Source organism: Dromiciops gliroides, chromosome 3 (assembly GCF_019393635.1).
Source record: "Dromiciops gliroides isolate mDroGli1 chromosome 3, mDroGli1.pri, whole genome shotgun sequence".
NCBI classification, from domain to species: domain Eukaryota; kingdom Metazoa; phylum Chordata; class Mammalia; order Microbiotheria; family Microbiotheriidae; genus Dromiciops; species Dromiciops gliroides.
In genome coordinates this window covers 84,410,324-84,423,013 of record NC_057863.1, presented here as the reverse complement: position 1 = coordinate 84,423,013, position 12,690 = coordinate 84,410,324, and the positions used below count along the sequence as shown (strand labels likewise).

The 12,690-nt window shown below is 39.7% G+C and overlaps 1 protein-coding gene across 1 annotated transcript in view; it reads left to right on the top strand.

Annotated features, from left to right (window-relative positions):
• The window catches only part of PARD3B (par-3 family cell polarity regulator beta), a 1,353,776-nt gene that overhangs the window by 1,179,957 nt on the left and 161,129 nt on the right, over nucleotides 1–12,690 (top strand). The gene's annotated exons all lie outside the window — the stretch shown is intronic.

Below are 12,690 nucleotides of genomic sequence, written 5' to 3'. Positions count from 1 at the left end.
GTGGAGGGAAAGTCCCTTTTCTCAAGGTACCACAAGTATACGCCCATTTCACAGATGATCAAGGTAAGGCTCTGACAGTTGTTGGGGTTTTTTTTAATTTGCATGTGGTTTTCTGGATCTTCCCACTCCCAATTCACAATTCTAACCTCTATACTGTAGTGCTTCCCAGCATTCTTTACGCATAGTTTGGTTACATTTGTTTAGCCAATTCTGAGTCTACCTAGCCAGCCTGTCCTTCATTCCTCCATTATTTTCCAAAGGCAGGGACAGCTAGGTGGCGCAGTGGATAAAGCACCGGCCTTGGATTCAGAAGTACCCGAGTTCAAATCTGGCCTCAGATACTTGACACTTACTAGCTGTGTGACCCTGGGCAAGTCACTTAACCCCCATTGCCCAGCAAAAACAAAAAACAAAAAACAAAGGCTATCATAAGACTTTGTTAAATTCCTTGCTGAAATCTTTATGTTATACGTGCAGGGTAAGAATACTTGGATTTGGGGCAGCTGGGTGGCACAGTAGATAGAGCACCAGCCCTGGATTCAGGAGGACCTGAGTTCAAATCTGACCTCAGACACTTTACACTTACTAGCTGTGTGACCCTAGGCAATTCACATAACCCTAATTGCCTCAAAAAACAAACAAACAAACAAACCAAAAAAGAATACTTGGATTTGAGATCAGAGAACCAGAGCTCAAAGAAAGCCTAGCTTTTTACCTTAGTATCGGGGTGATCTTGGACAAGTCATTTCTCTAGGATTTAGTTTCCTAATCTGTAAAATGAAGGGATTGCACAAGACCCTCTCAAAGGTTTCTTCTATCTCTAAATTATGTGACACTTTGATTCAACTACACAGCAAACTTACAACAGATTTATTTTTCTGTAGTGTCCAGAACCCAGTCTTCCAACCTTTTTGAAAATTGAGATATAATTTGCCTTTGTCTAGAGTCCTGGAACCCCTCCCCTTTTCTATAATTTCTCAAAGACTGCCAAGAGCCTTTCAGTGATCCTAACCTCATGTTCTTTCAATACCTGGTGATAAAGTTCTCCTGGCCTTTGAGACTGGAACTCACTATAAAAAACAGCTAAGTTTTCCTTCTATCTCCCCACCTGTCTTATGCTTAATTCCCCTCCTCACTGTTTGTTGTACCCCACGCCTGAAATCTCTTTCTTTACTTCTACATCTTATATATCCTTTCTTTTTCTTCCTTCCTTCCTTCCTTCCTTCCTTCCTTCCTTCCTTCCTTCCTTCCTTCCTTCCTTCCTTCCTTCCTTCCTTCCTTCCTTCCTTTCTTTCTTTCTTTTTTGCAGGGCCATGGGGGTTAAGTCACCTGCCCAGGGTCACATAGCTAGTAAGTGTCAAGTGTCTGAGGCTGGATTTGAACTGAGGTACTCCTGAATCCAGGGCCATGCTTTATCTACTGCGCCACCTAGCTGCCCCCTATCCTTGCTTGCTTAAAAGTTCAGTTCAAGCACCACCTCCTATATAAGGATTTTTTGAATCCTTTCAGTTTTTACCTTGTATTTACTTTGTATAGATCTTATATAAAAAGGTCTTTATGGGATAAAACCAACAATATGAAATGTAATTGGAATCTATATTTGTACATCTTGTTTCTCCTAATAGATTGTTAGCTACTTAAAGGCAGGTACTGTTTAATTTAATTTTTTTTTAATCTATAGTTTCTGGCACATAGCAGGTGTTTAATCAATGCTTACTGTTTGTTGGAATGGTTAGTTAGTAGAACTATCCAGAAGAATTAGAAAGGCAAATCTGCAACCCAAGGGAAAATGCTTGCTTGTGATATAGATTTGGGGACATCCACATAGACATGATAGAGGAGGAAGCTGTGAGAGTAGATGCATTCATCATTGGAAAGACTTGAAGAGGAACTATCTTCAAAGAATGGGAGAAAGAAGAGAAACTTTTCAAGCAAACATATAAGAGCCAAAAATTTAAGAGATGGGGGCAGCTAGGTGGCACAGTGGATAAAGCACCAGCCTTGGATTCAGGAGGACCTAAATTCAAATCCGGCCTCAGACACTTGACACTAGCTGTGTGACCCTGGGCCAGTCACTTAACCCCCATTGCCCAGGAAAAAAAAGAGTTAATGGAGAAAGGAATGGGTTCAGGAGGATGGGCAGAGGGAAGGAAAGGGGCAGTATCCACTTCTCTAAGACAGAAGCAAAGAGAATGAGTGAAGACACAAAAAAGTCTTAGAATCAGTTGAGATGCTTGTTTGTAGTGACATGCCCTTCCTTCCATCTTCTGTACAGTCAAAAACACCATCAAATTCATTTTGTTCTGTAGCCTGTCCTGTGCTAGCCAGGCAGGCATTAATTTCTTCTTATCACAAAATATCTACCATGATTTTTCAAACTTCAGAATGATGCGCATCCACACGTCTGAAGGTAAAATTGATCCTTTCAAAGTGACATTTGACAAATTGAAACTTTGTCGCTTTTACAGAGAGTCTGCTCTAACCGGGGCTTGTTTTCCATGTTGTCTTGTATGTTTCTTGTTCTGTCTACATGTCTGTTCTTTTTTCCTTTAGAGAATCAAAATCTCTGGATTTCAAAATTGAAAGAGAATTCAGAGACCTTTTAAATCAATCTCTTCATTTTACAAATGGGAAAAACTGATACCCAGAGAGGTCAAGTCAAGTCATAAGGAGTCAGTGGCAGAGTTGAGACTAGAACCCAATTGTCCTAATACCTGGTCCGGTGTTCAGAATTGTCATCTTTTTAAAAAGAGTGCAAAGACAATTGTATTTCCCCATGTATATAAGTGGTAACAAATAAGAAATTCATGTGAATATGTCTAAAACATTAATTGGACAAGACGAGAACATTCCAAATAACCTATTGTATTGTCCATTTACTTCCATGTGAAATACAAACTCTATTTTGATGGGAACTGTCACAGATAATTTCTGTACATAAAATACAAGCAGGAATGGCTTTCGAATGGAGTTGTCACTTTTTATTTAGCAGGTGAGGGACTCTCTATTGTTGTCAAGTCCTCTTTGCAAAAGCATCACTAACAGAATGATACAGACCCATAGAGAAGAGGAAGTAGTCACTCAGTCTATAGTGAAACAACAAAAAGGGAAGCTCGGTTTCCTGTCTGTGTTCTTTCTGTGCATTTGAAGGCTCTTTTGTTCAGTTTTGGTCTTCCATGGAGTCAGCCATGCTTTTTACGTTATTGGAATTTTATTTCACCCTATACTGGTTTCGGGTGGTATATAGAAATTAACAGGTCTTTGCTTCTATACATTGTTATTTTTTGACAGTGATATTAGGATATGCCATTACACTGGAATTGTCATCCAGACTCATGTAGTCTTCCAAAGTAAAGAAGCAAAGCGAAATCTTCCCTGGATGGAAATTTTTAACAACCTTTTTTTGAAGTCCTTTATTTTACCCACACTTCTAACTCATCCTCATTTCATATGAGTAGTGTTGTAACATTTGATTTTTTTAAAAAATCAGTGTGATGGGGGCAACCAGGTGGTGCAGTGGATAAAGCACTGGCCCTGGATTCAGGAGGACCTGAGTTCTAATCTGGTTTCAGACACTTGACACTTACTAGCTTTGTGATCCTGGGCAAGTCACTTAACCCTCATTGCCCCACAAAAAAAAAAAAAAATCAGTGTGATAATCCCAGGGTTGTGCTGGTAAATGTTTAACAACTGGCTTCCCGCCCTCAAAAAAAATGTACACAGACAACAGTTTAAAGTTTAATCTGCTGGAACATTTTCTCCATCACTTTCTTAAGTCCAGACAACCAACAAAACAATAAATCAGGCCCCAATTTGAGGGTTTGTAGATACTCACCATGAAAACATTAGCAATAGGCTCTCATAAGCCAGTGAACTGGCTACGGCATACTCCTCAGTGATCCTTCCATTGTTGAAATATTGTGGGTTTCATAGAGTCTTACACCTGGAAAGAATCTCAAAGGTCACTTAGTCCAACCTTTTCCCCACCCCAACAAGTCATCCTGCAGCCTTTTGGAAAGCTAGTAATAAAATGCGGGACATTAACCCTCTAAAGGCATCCCAGTTCATTTTGAACATTTGGGAAATTCTTTCCCTACATTAGGCTAACCTTTGTCTTCCTGTTCCTTCTACATATTGTCATTCAGCTTATAGAGGCTGACAACCCAGCTATTGGAAGAGTTATCAGTGACTTAAAAAAAAAGTACAAGGAAATTCTGCTGGGTTTCTGCTCAGTTCAAAAGAGTGATACATTTCCTGCTGTCAAGGAGCTTATTCTCTAGTAAGAAGAGAGAAGATCAGCACACAAATAATAAAAATAGTTGGATATCCTCCTTCTTTCTCAAAATTTAGAAAGAAAGTGAGTACCCACACTTGAAGCACACCTGCTAGAAGCAAAATGAAGTTTAATCAAGCCTATACCACCCTCTCATTCCATAGAACAGTGTGTGAAAATCATTGAATAAATACCATAACATTTACTATGGGCAGGTTGGCCTGTCTATTATCAAAGCAGGAGAATGACCTAACCCTGAGTCAAGACCATTCTTCTGGACTGGAAAAGAGAAGAAGGTACCGTTCTCTCTCTGGAAATGGACCAAAGAAGAGGAACAAGTAACAGAAGGGGAAAGGAGGAAAGTGAAAGAGACACCTAGAGCTAGAAGGAAGAAGACTGGCAAAAGAAAGACAAAGCCACTCAACAATGCTAACACTTCTTGGTGTAGAGCAGAAAAGAGAATTCTGATTTGGGAAGGTGGGTGACTTTTCTCTAATTGTTTCCCATGATAGACTTCAGACTCTGTCCCACTAAGAAATTCATTCTCTTTTCCTCAATCATATAAGAGGGTCTTGCTTTTATAAATTCATATATCATCCATTGCAATGTGATACATTTTCAACTATAACTTAATTTTTCACGGAAATGTTATTAAAAATACAAACTTAAAAATCTATTTATGATTCACAGCCAACAGCATAATGAGATTCTGTGTTGTGGTAGCTGTCACATTTTGCCTAAGCCCTATTGTGTCTAAATGTTAGCTATCTTATTAAGCCCTATTAGAGGATTTCACAATAGTGAATTGTTTACACGCTGCTGGTTCTCCACTGTCTGACAGAAGGGCAGCTTTCACTCATTAATGGCGGTGATATGTCACATTACTGGAAGTCGCTGAGCAAAACCAACTGGCATACAGGACTAATTAATTGAGAGTTTGGGGTCCTAAATCTTCCTCAAATGTTGCCTTATGTATATTTAATTTGTACTTTAGCATATAATCATAAAAGAAAAGAGCTTGCTTTCCTTTATTAGATTTAAATGAAAAGGACTACACTTTTGTAATTACATATTTGCTCTCTAGTCTCAACTGTGTTCCCCAAGGCTGTCTTTCCCAACATGGTAAAGTTAGTCAGTAGAATAGAAGGGTTTTCACACTTCTTCTCCATTTCTCCATTAAATATTGAGATTGGTGCATGGGGTAAGAGCTTTTGTTCACCCTACAAAACCTCTCTCTGAATTCGGTAAGTGGTATTTGGATACCAGTCCCTCATACCCTTCTGTATATGAATGCCTGGTTCAATAAACAGGGCTCTTATGCATCCAACCAAAGCCCAATTTATTTTGATCCTTTCAATTTGAATTTTTTTTCCAGTGTAATATTCTTTCTTTCAATAGAAGGAACTAGAAGAATAAGACTCCTCACAGCAGATAGTGAAAGAAATGTTACATTAGGGTCCAGGCATTGCTATGACAACACAGCCATACTCCATCGTCACTACCACCATCAGACATTGCTAAGGAGAACCTTTCACCATATTTAAGATAAGGATTTTAATTATATATACATATATATATATACATACATACACATACATATATGTATATATACACACATATATACATGTGTAGATAAATATATATCTACAGATACACACATGCATAAATATCTACACAGACGCACATACTATATATTACATACACATATACATATACATGCATACATACACATACACACACATATATATATATATTAGACATTGAAAGCCCCCACCTTATTTGCTAGTGTCAGAGCCAGTTGATAGACAGCTAAGTCAGTCTCTTTTTATAGTCCATTTCTAAAATGAAACTATAAATTTTGAAGCTGGGCTTCATCATTGCAGAGAGAAAAGCTTTTGCAGTCTATTGTTGAAATATAGCATTTTCTAGGATTTATGAGGTTCAGATTCAGAAAGATCATTTGCCAAGCACTTAAGGCTGGTTTTGCTGCCCCTGTGCTTTTACTCTTTCATTCTCCCCCTTCCCCACCACAAACACAAACCCCAGCCCCACCCCCAAAAAGCCATTAGAAATGAAAAATTAGGAAGAGAATCTTCCTTGATTATATACAAATGTCAGCCTAAGGGGCGGGGGCAACCGTCATCGGCATTTACAGGAAGAAGGTTTCCCTAAGCAAGAGTGCTTCTTTGCAACAAGCATATTAAGTCAACCTCTATTAGGGAAATGTGGATGGTGCTTTGTAACATTTGTATTTTGAAATTGTGGCCCAGGATTTTGGGGAATTGTATCATCTGCCTGGTTCTGTGACCTGATCATATTCCCATTCAGCTTGCTTTATTAGTGTTCATTTTACATAGAAAAAATATATTCCCTGTAACTTGTGATCACAGTATCTGTCAAGAGGCTGAAAATGGAGAAAACTGCCAGGCAATGTCAGATTTATTAACAGTTCCAGAAATCTGAAATTAATGCATTTCTTTGTCTTCGAAGAGTTCAGTGCCCATGTGCTATACTTATCCTAATGGACAAGTGAGTGAAGGAACTCATCAATTAGCTAGCTGTCTTTGACAGCAGCCTAAGTTCCCTAGAACACATGTAGGGAGGGCTGTTGGCTCACTTAGATAGATTTCCCTCTAATTTCTACATTTTCACAGCGAATGACTTAACTTTTTCCCCCTAATAACTATATTATATAAAATGGTAAAAAAAATTATTTTTTCCCTTCTTGAAATATTCATAGACAGCTTGGTAGAATGGTAAAGTCATAAGACTTGGGTACAAGAAACCTGAGTTCTAATTCTTCCTCTAGCCATAGCTATCTGTATGACCTTGGGTAAATTACTTTACTTTTATGAGCCTTAATTCCTAATCTGTAAAATGGGATGGTGATTGAACTAGTTGATGCATAAGGAATGTCTCCATTCTTAATTACTATCATTCTAGAAATTCCTGATTAGTTTGTGCTATTTTTTTTTTTGAATGCTAAGGAGCACTGACAGATGCAAAATGGTAGGTACTGATTGAGTGGACCTCTGCTCTATTAGAAAACACTTCCTATATATGGAATATTGTTACTGTGGAAATATAAAGTTTAAATGAATCTTGAATCATCTTCTCAGGGTTACAATTGTGTCCTTCAGTTGATCAACAAGCATTTATTTATTAAGCACTTACTATATGTCAGGCACTATGCTAAACACTGTGGCTACAAAAAAAGACAACCCCCCCCCAAAAAAAAAACCTGTGTTCCCTGTGCTCAAGAAAATCACATTCTAGTGTGGGGACAGCAGGTCAGTAGGTATATGCCAGATCTATACAGAGTAACTAGAAAGTCATCTCAGGGAGGGGAAGGTGTGAGTAGCTTGGGGAACCAGGAAAGGTTTCTTGCAGAAGGTGGGATTTGAGCTGAATCTCAAAGGAATACCGAGGTCATCTCAGGCGTGGAGGGAGAGAGCATTCCAGGCATGAAGGACAACCAGTGCACAGATAGGAAGTCAGGAAATAGAGTTTCATATGCGAGGAATGGCAAATAGACCAATGTGGTTGGATCCAATGTAGAAAGGAATGTAAGGATCATGGAGTATATAAGGAAAAGGATCATAGAGGAGGTAAGAAGATTGTAAAAGTAGGAAGACTTTGAAAGATAGGTTGCTGTCTTGCATCCTACATCAAATTTTGGAAGCTTCAATGATTACCCATTGAGCACATTAAGCTTTACTCTATTTGCTAATCCATCTCCTAATCGCCTTGTTCCTCACCCCTCATTTTATAATGATGACTGTGTTTTCTTTCCACCTTCTGCACTCAGGCACCTTGCTTTGGAAATGCAGTTTCCATAGCCTTCACAATGGTTTGGCTGCATTTGTCAGTAGAATCCTCTGTGAGGATCTACACCAAGCAAAACTCAAAGCTCAAAGTCCAGTCTTCTGGAGTTCAGATTTTGAGGCTTCTGGCTCTCCAGTGAAGAGGATCCAGCCATTTCTGACTTAGAGTTGACATCTTCCAAGTGTTAGATTTTTATTTTTCTTTTTCTTTTTCTTTTTCCATTTAAGAGGCTATGTGCTAGAATGATCCAGAAATGCACCACATTTCTTCTGTATAACAAGGGACATTCCAAGATTATTGTCTAATTAGTTACTTAAAATATTCATCTGAGCAGATAAAAACATTGACTCTGCACCTGACTTGTACCTTTTTATGGCATCTCTGTGAATATTCTGTTGGGTAGGTAGTAAAGTCTGCAGAGAAAAGCATTGCCTCTGAATTTTTCATATATTCCCTCCCTTTGCCATCCTAGCTGCTGCCGCCCACAAAATTTGAGTCATACCTCACCCGAGCAAATTCTCTTTTAATGTTCAGATGCCCTGAAGAGTGCAAATGTGGGAGATGTCTGAATATCCTCTGTGCAGAAATTAGAAGCATTAGTTCTAACAAAAGCTATAAAATAGTTACAGTTTCTGCAGAAGACAGTTTTTGAGGTAAATAGATGTCTGTCCTGACTGTCAGAGTCTGAACAGCAGAGAAGTGCGTGCGCGCGCGCGCACACACACACACACACACACACACACACACACACACACAGGACTTCTATTTAGCCTCCTTTTCTTGGTATGATGTTCTAGAGAAGTTCAAAAGGAAGCAATTTCATTTTCTGTTTTATTTAGAAACTCTTGCCCACTATGTGGAATGCTATTTGGATCTAGTCTGTGTGGGACATGCTGGGAAGAGAACTAGCTTTGATGTTAGAAGACCTGGGTTCAGATCTTATCTTTGTCACTTATTATCTATGAGACCTTGGATCAGTCACTTCTGAGCCCCAGTTTCCTCACCTATAAAATGAGTGAATTCAACCAGACAGCCTCTAAGGTGCTCCAGCTCCAGATCTATGATGTATTTATTTCTTCATTATCTCTAAGGGGGAAAATGCAAAAAGGACAGGTCATAAATGAAAAGAATGGATTTTAGTTGCAGATGGGAAAAATGATAGTGACAGAAAGGAAAGTGTGTTGTTCATCCTTTGAAAGTGGTTGTGGTTGTCCAGTCGCTTTGACTCACATCTGGCTCTTCATGACCCCATTTAGGGTCTTCTTGGCAAAGATATTGGAGTAGTTTACCATTTCTTTCTCCAGCTTATTTTATAGATGAGGAAACTGAGGCAAAAAGGGGTAAGTGACTTGCCCAGGGTCATGCAGCTAGTAAGTGTCTGAGGCCATATTTGAACTAGTCTTCCTGATTCCAGGTCCAGCACTCTATCCACTGCACCACCTAGCTGTCCCGCACACTTTGATAGAGGCAAGCGAAATGTTTCAGCCTCCTACTACTTTAAGAAGAGGAAACCACGGGGCAGCTAGGTGGCGCAGTGGATAAAGCACTGGCCCTGGATTCAGGAGTACCTGAGTTCAAATCCGGCCTCAGACACTTGACACTTACTAGCTGTGTGACCCTTAGGCAAGTCACTTAACCCCCACTGCCCCACAAAACAAAACAAAAAAAAAAAAAAGAGGAAAACACAAAAAGGCACATACAGTAGGTGTCCAAAAAGACTTTTGGTGTGACATGCTCTGGAGTAAGTATGGTCATCCCTTACTGTGGCTAGGTATATACAGTAGATGCTCAAAAAGACTTTTGGTGTGACATGTTCTGGAATAAATATGGTCATCCCTTACTGTGGCTAGGTATATACAGTAGGTGCTCAAAAAGACTTTTGGTGTGGCATGCTCTGGAGTAAATATGGTCACACCTAATTGTGGCTAGCCCTAAATGAAATTGTAAAGTTAGGCAGAGTTTATACCTGGTGCCCCCAGCTTTGTTTTCAAGCACCTGGGGCTCCTCTACTCTCTTCTACTTTCTTCCTTATTGAAACCTTCTCTCAAATCTTTCACTCCCATACAAATTACTGATCACAACAGAAAGGTATTTGCATTTTAACAAGGTTTGCTTCTTAACCTAAAGGGATTGCCCCTACTAGTGGAATTTCAGGCATGAGCCAGCAGGTGGGAGCGGATTTGGTAGAACATCAAGGCCTTCCTAGTTCCCCTAAAATCACCCACACAGACCTACCCCACCCGGATCATCCACAGGTCCTGCTCTTAGCCAATCCTGGCCACTTTCTTCTGCAAGTCATCATCAGAACTCTTTCAGGTGAGCAGGATCTTATTCAGAGAGAACCTAAAGGCAATTTGGGTTGATTGGTTGTTGAATGATTTTGACCAGTTCTGTTGGCATAGCTTCAGAGGCATGGTATCACTTTTATGCAGCCTGTCTTATGCCACTGCACTAATTTTTTTGGGGGGGAGGCAATTGGGGTTAAGTGACTTGCCTAGGGTCACACAGCTAGTAAGTGTTAAGTGTCTGAGGCTGGATTTGAACTCAGGTCCTCCTGACTCTATCCACTGTACCACCTAGCTGCCCCCACTGCACTAATTTTGACAAGAAGAATCCCGGGTGCCGATATTGAGATGCAGCCGATGCTGCCAGATGCCAAGGACAGCATCTTCATTCAGCAGTGGGGTTGCCACTGTAGCCCTCAGCTTCTTTGGCAGTCTGCTGGCAGATGGTCCACTGGTGGATGAGGAATTAGAAAACTTTATTAATAAAATATTTTCCATTTGACAGATAGAGTGTAATAGAGATGGAGCTGAAGGCAGTCTGTCAGTCAGCAGCCTCCCATAGGAACATGGGTAGAAGCTAGTGAGATGGACTCCCCGACAGTTTCTGAATGAGTTTCATCTGGGATGCTTAGGTGGCTATATTTATCGTGGAGTCGCATGGAAAAGGTTTCAGGTAACAAGGGCTGTTTCAGAGCACACATATCTGCTAGCATGAATAAGCCATGCACACCAAAACTGAGCTGGGCTACTCCTGTTACAGGAATGAATAGCACCAAGATACTCCAGTCATTACAGGCTCAAATACTAAAGGAAGGCAGTGGTGTATGTGCAAGAACTTGTTGAAACATATGTTAAACAGTAAAATATCTGAGCAGGACCTGGGAATGCCAGTTGGGACATGTGGAGAGAGAGCGTATTGGTTAGAAGCCATCAGGAATGAATGTGGTGTTGGGCAGATCTTGAGGCAGAGAGCAGACAAATGTATTGAGAAGTATAGGCAACAGTGAATACTATAAGTGGAGACTTTTGTAGAAACAATATGAAGGAATGAATTGGAGTTAGCAAGACCCGTGTTAAAATCTCACCTCTGCCACTTGACTTTTGTCAAGATATTTAACCAGCTTTGAGCCTTCATTTCCTCATCTATAAAAGGGGCGTATTAACAACACCTATCTCATATGCAAAGTGCTATGCAAACCTTAAAACACTATAAATTTCAGTTATTCAGTTAAGCAATCATTCATTCTGTGTGCTATGTGCTAGGCACTGTGTTGGGTTGTGGGGTGACAAAGACAAAAACAAGCTTCTTTTGTACTGGGAATGAACATGCACACAGAAAAATACAAATTATAGGGGAAGTAATTTCAGAGGGCACTAAAAAGTAGGGGAATCATGAAAGACGTAGACTAAGAAAGGGCTACTGGCTTTGTCAATAAGGAGATCACTGCTGACCTTGGAGAGAGCAGTTTTATTTAAACATTAGGAACTGAACATTTCAAGCTGTTGAAAATGAGTGAGAGTTGAGAAAACAAGGGCGGCTAGGTGGCGCAGTGGATAAAGCACCAGCCCTGGATTCAGGAGTACCTGAGTTCAAATCTGGCCTCAGACACTTGACACTTACTAGCTGTGTGACCCTGGGCAAGTCACTTAACCCCCATTGCCCCGCAAACAAAAAAGAGAGAGTTGAGAAAACAGAGATGATAAGGACAGGCAGATTTTTCTGGGACTTTGTAAAAGGAAGGAAAGGTATAGGATCCCAGCAAGGAAGATTTAGTGTGGTATAGGAAATAAACTTCTGGATTTGGATGAGCTGGAAATGAGAAGGATGATACAACTGCCTCACATGTGTAGGGTATGCGATATACAGCCAATAAGGGAAGAAGAAAAGATTACTGTGCTGCAGGGAGGACCTGTGTGAGATGAATTTACATATATATATATATATATATATATATATATATATATATATATATATATATATATATATATATATATATATATTGCAGGGAGGACCTGTGTGAGATGAATTTATATATATATCTATATATATATCTATATATATATCTATATCTATATCTATATATATATATATATATATATATATATATATATCTGACCTGATATACATTTGTAAGGGACTCAGTCAGCATGCTTGTATGACTTCCTCCATTAATGTTCTGCAGAACTAGAGAAGGGGAGGGGAAAAAAGATTGTGGAAGTAATCCAGGGTTGTGTGTTTGAAAGGGATGGGAGCTGCCAATAGGACAAGGGAGGCATTGGCTTCTAGAGTAGAGGAGAGTTTAAGGC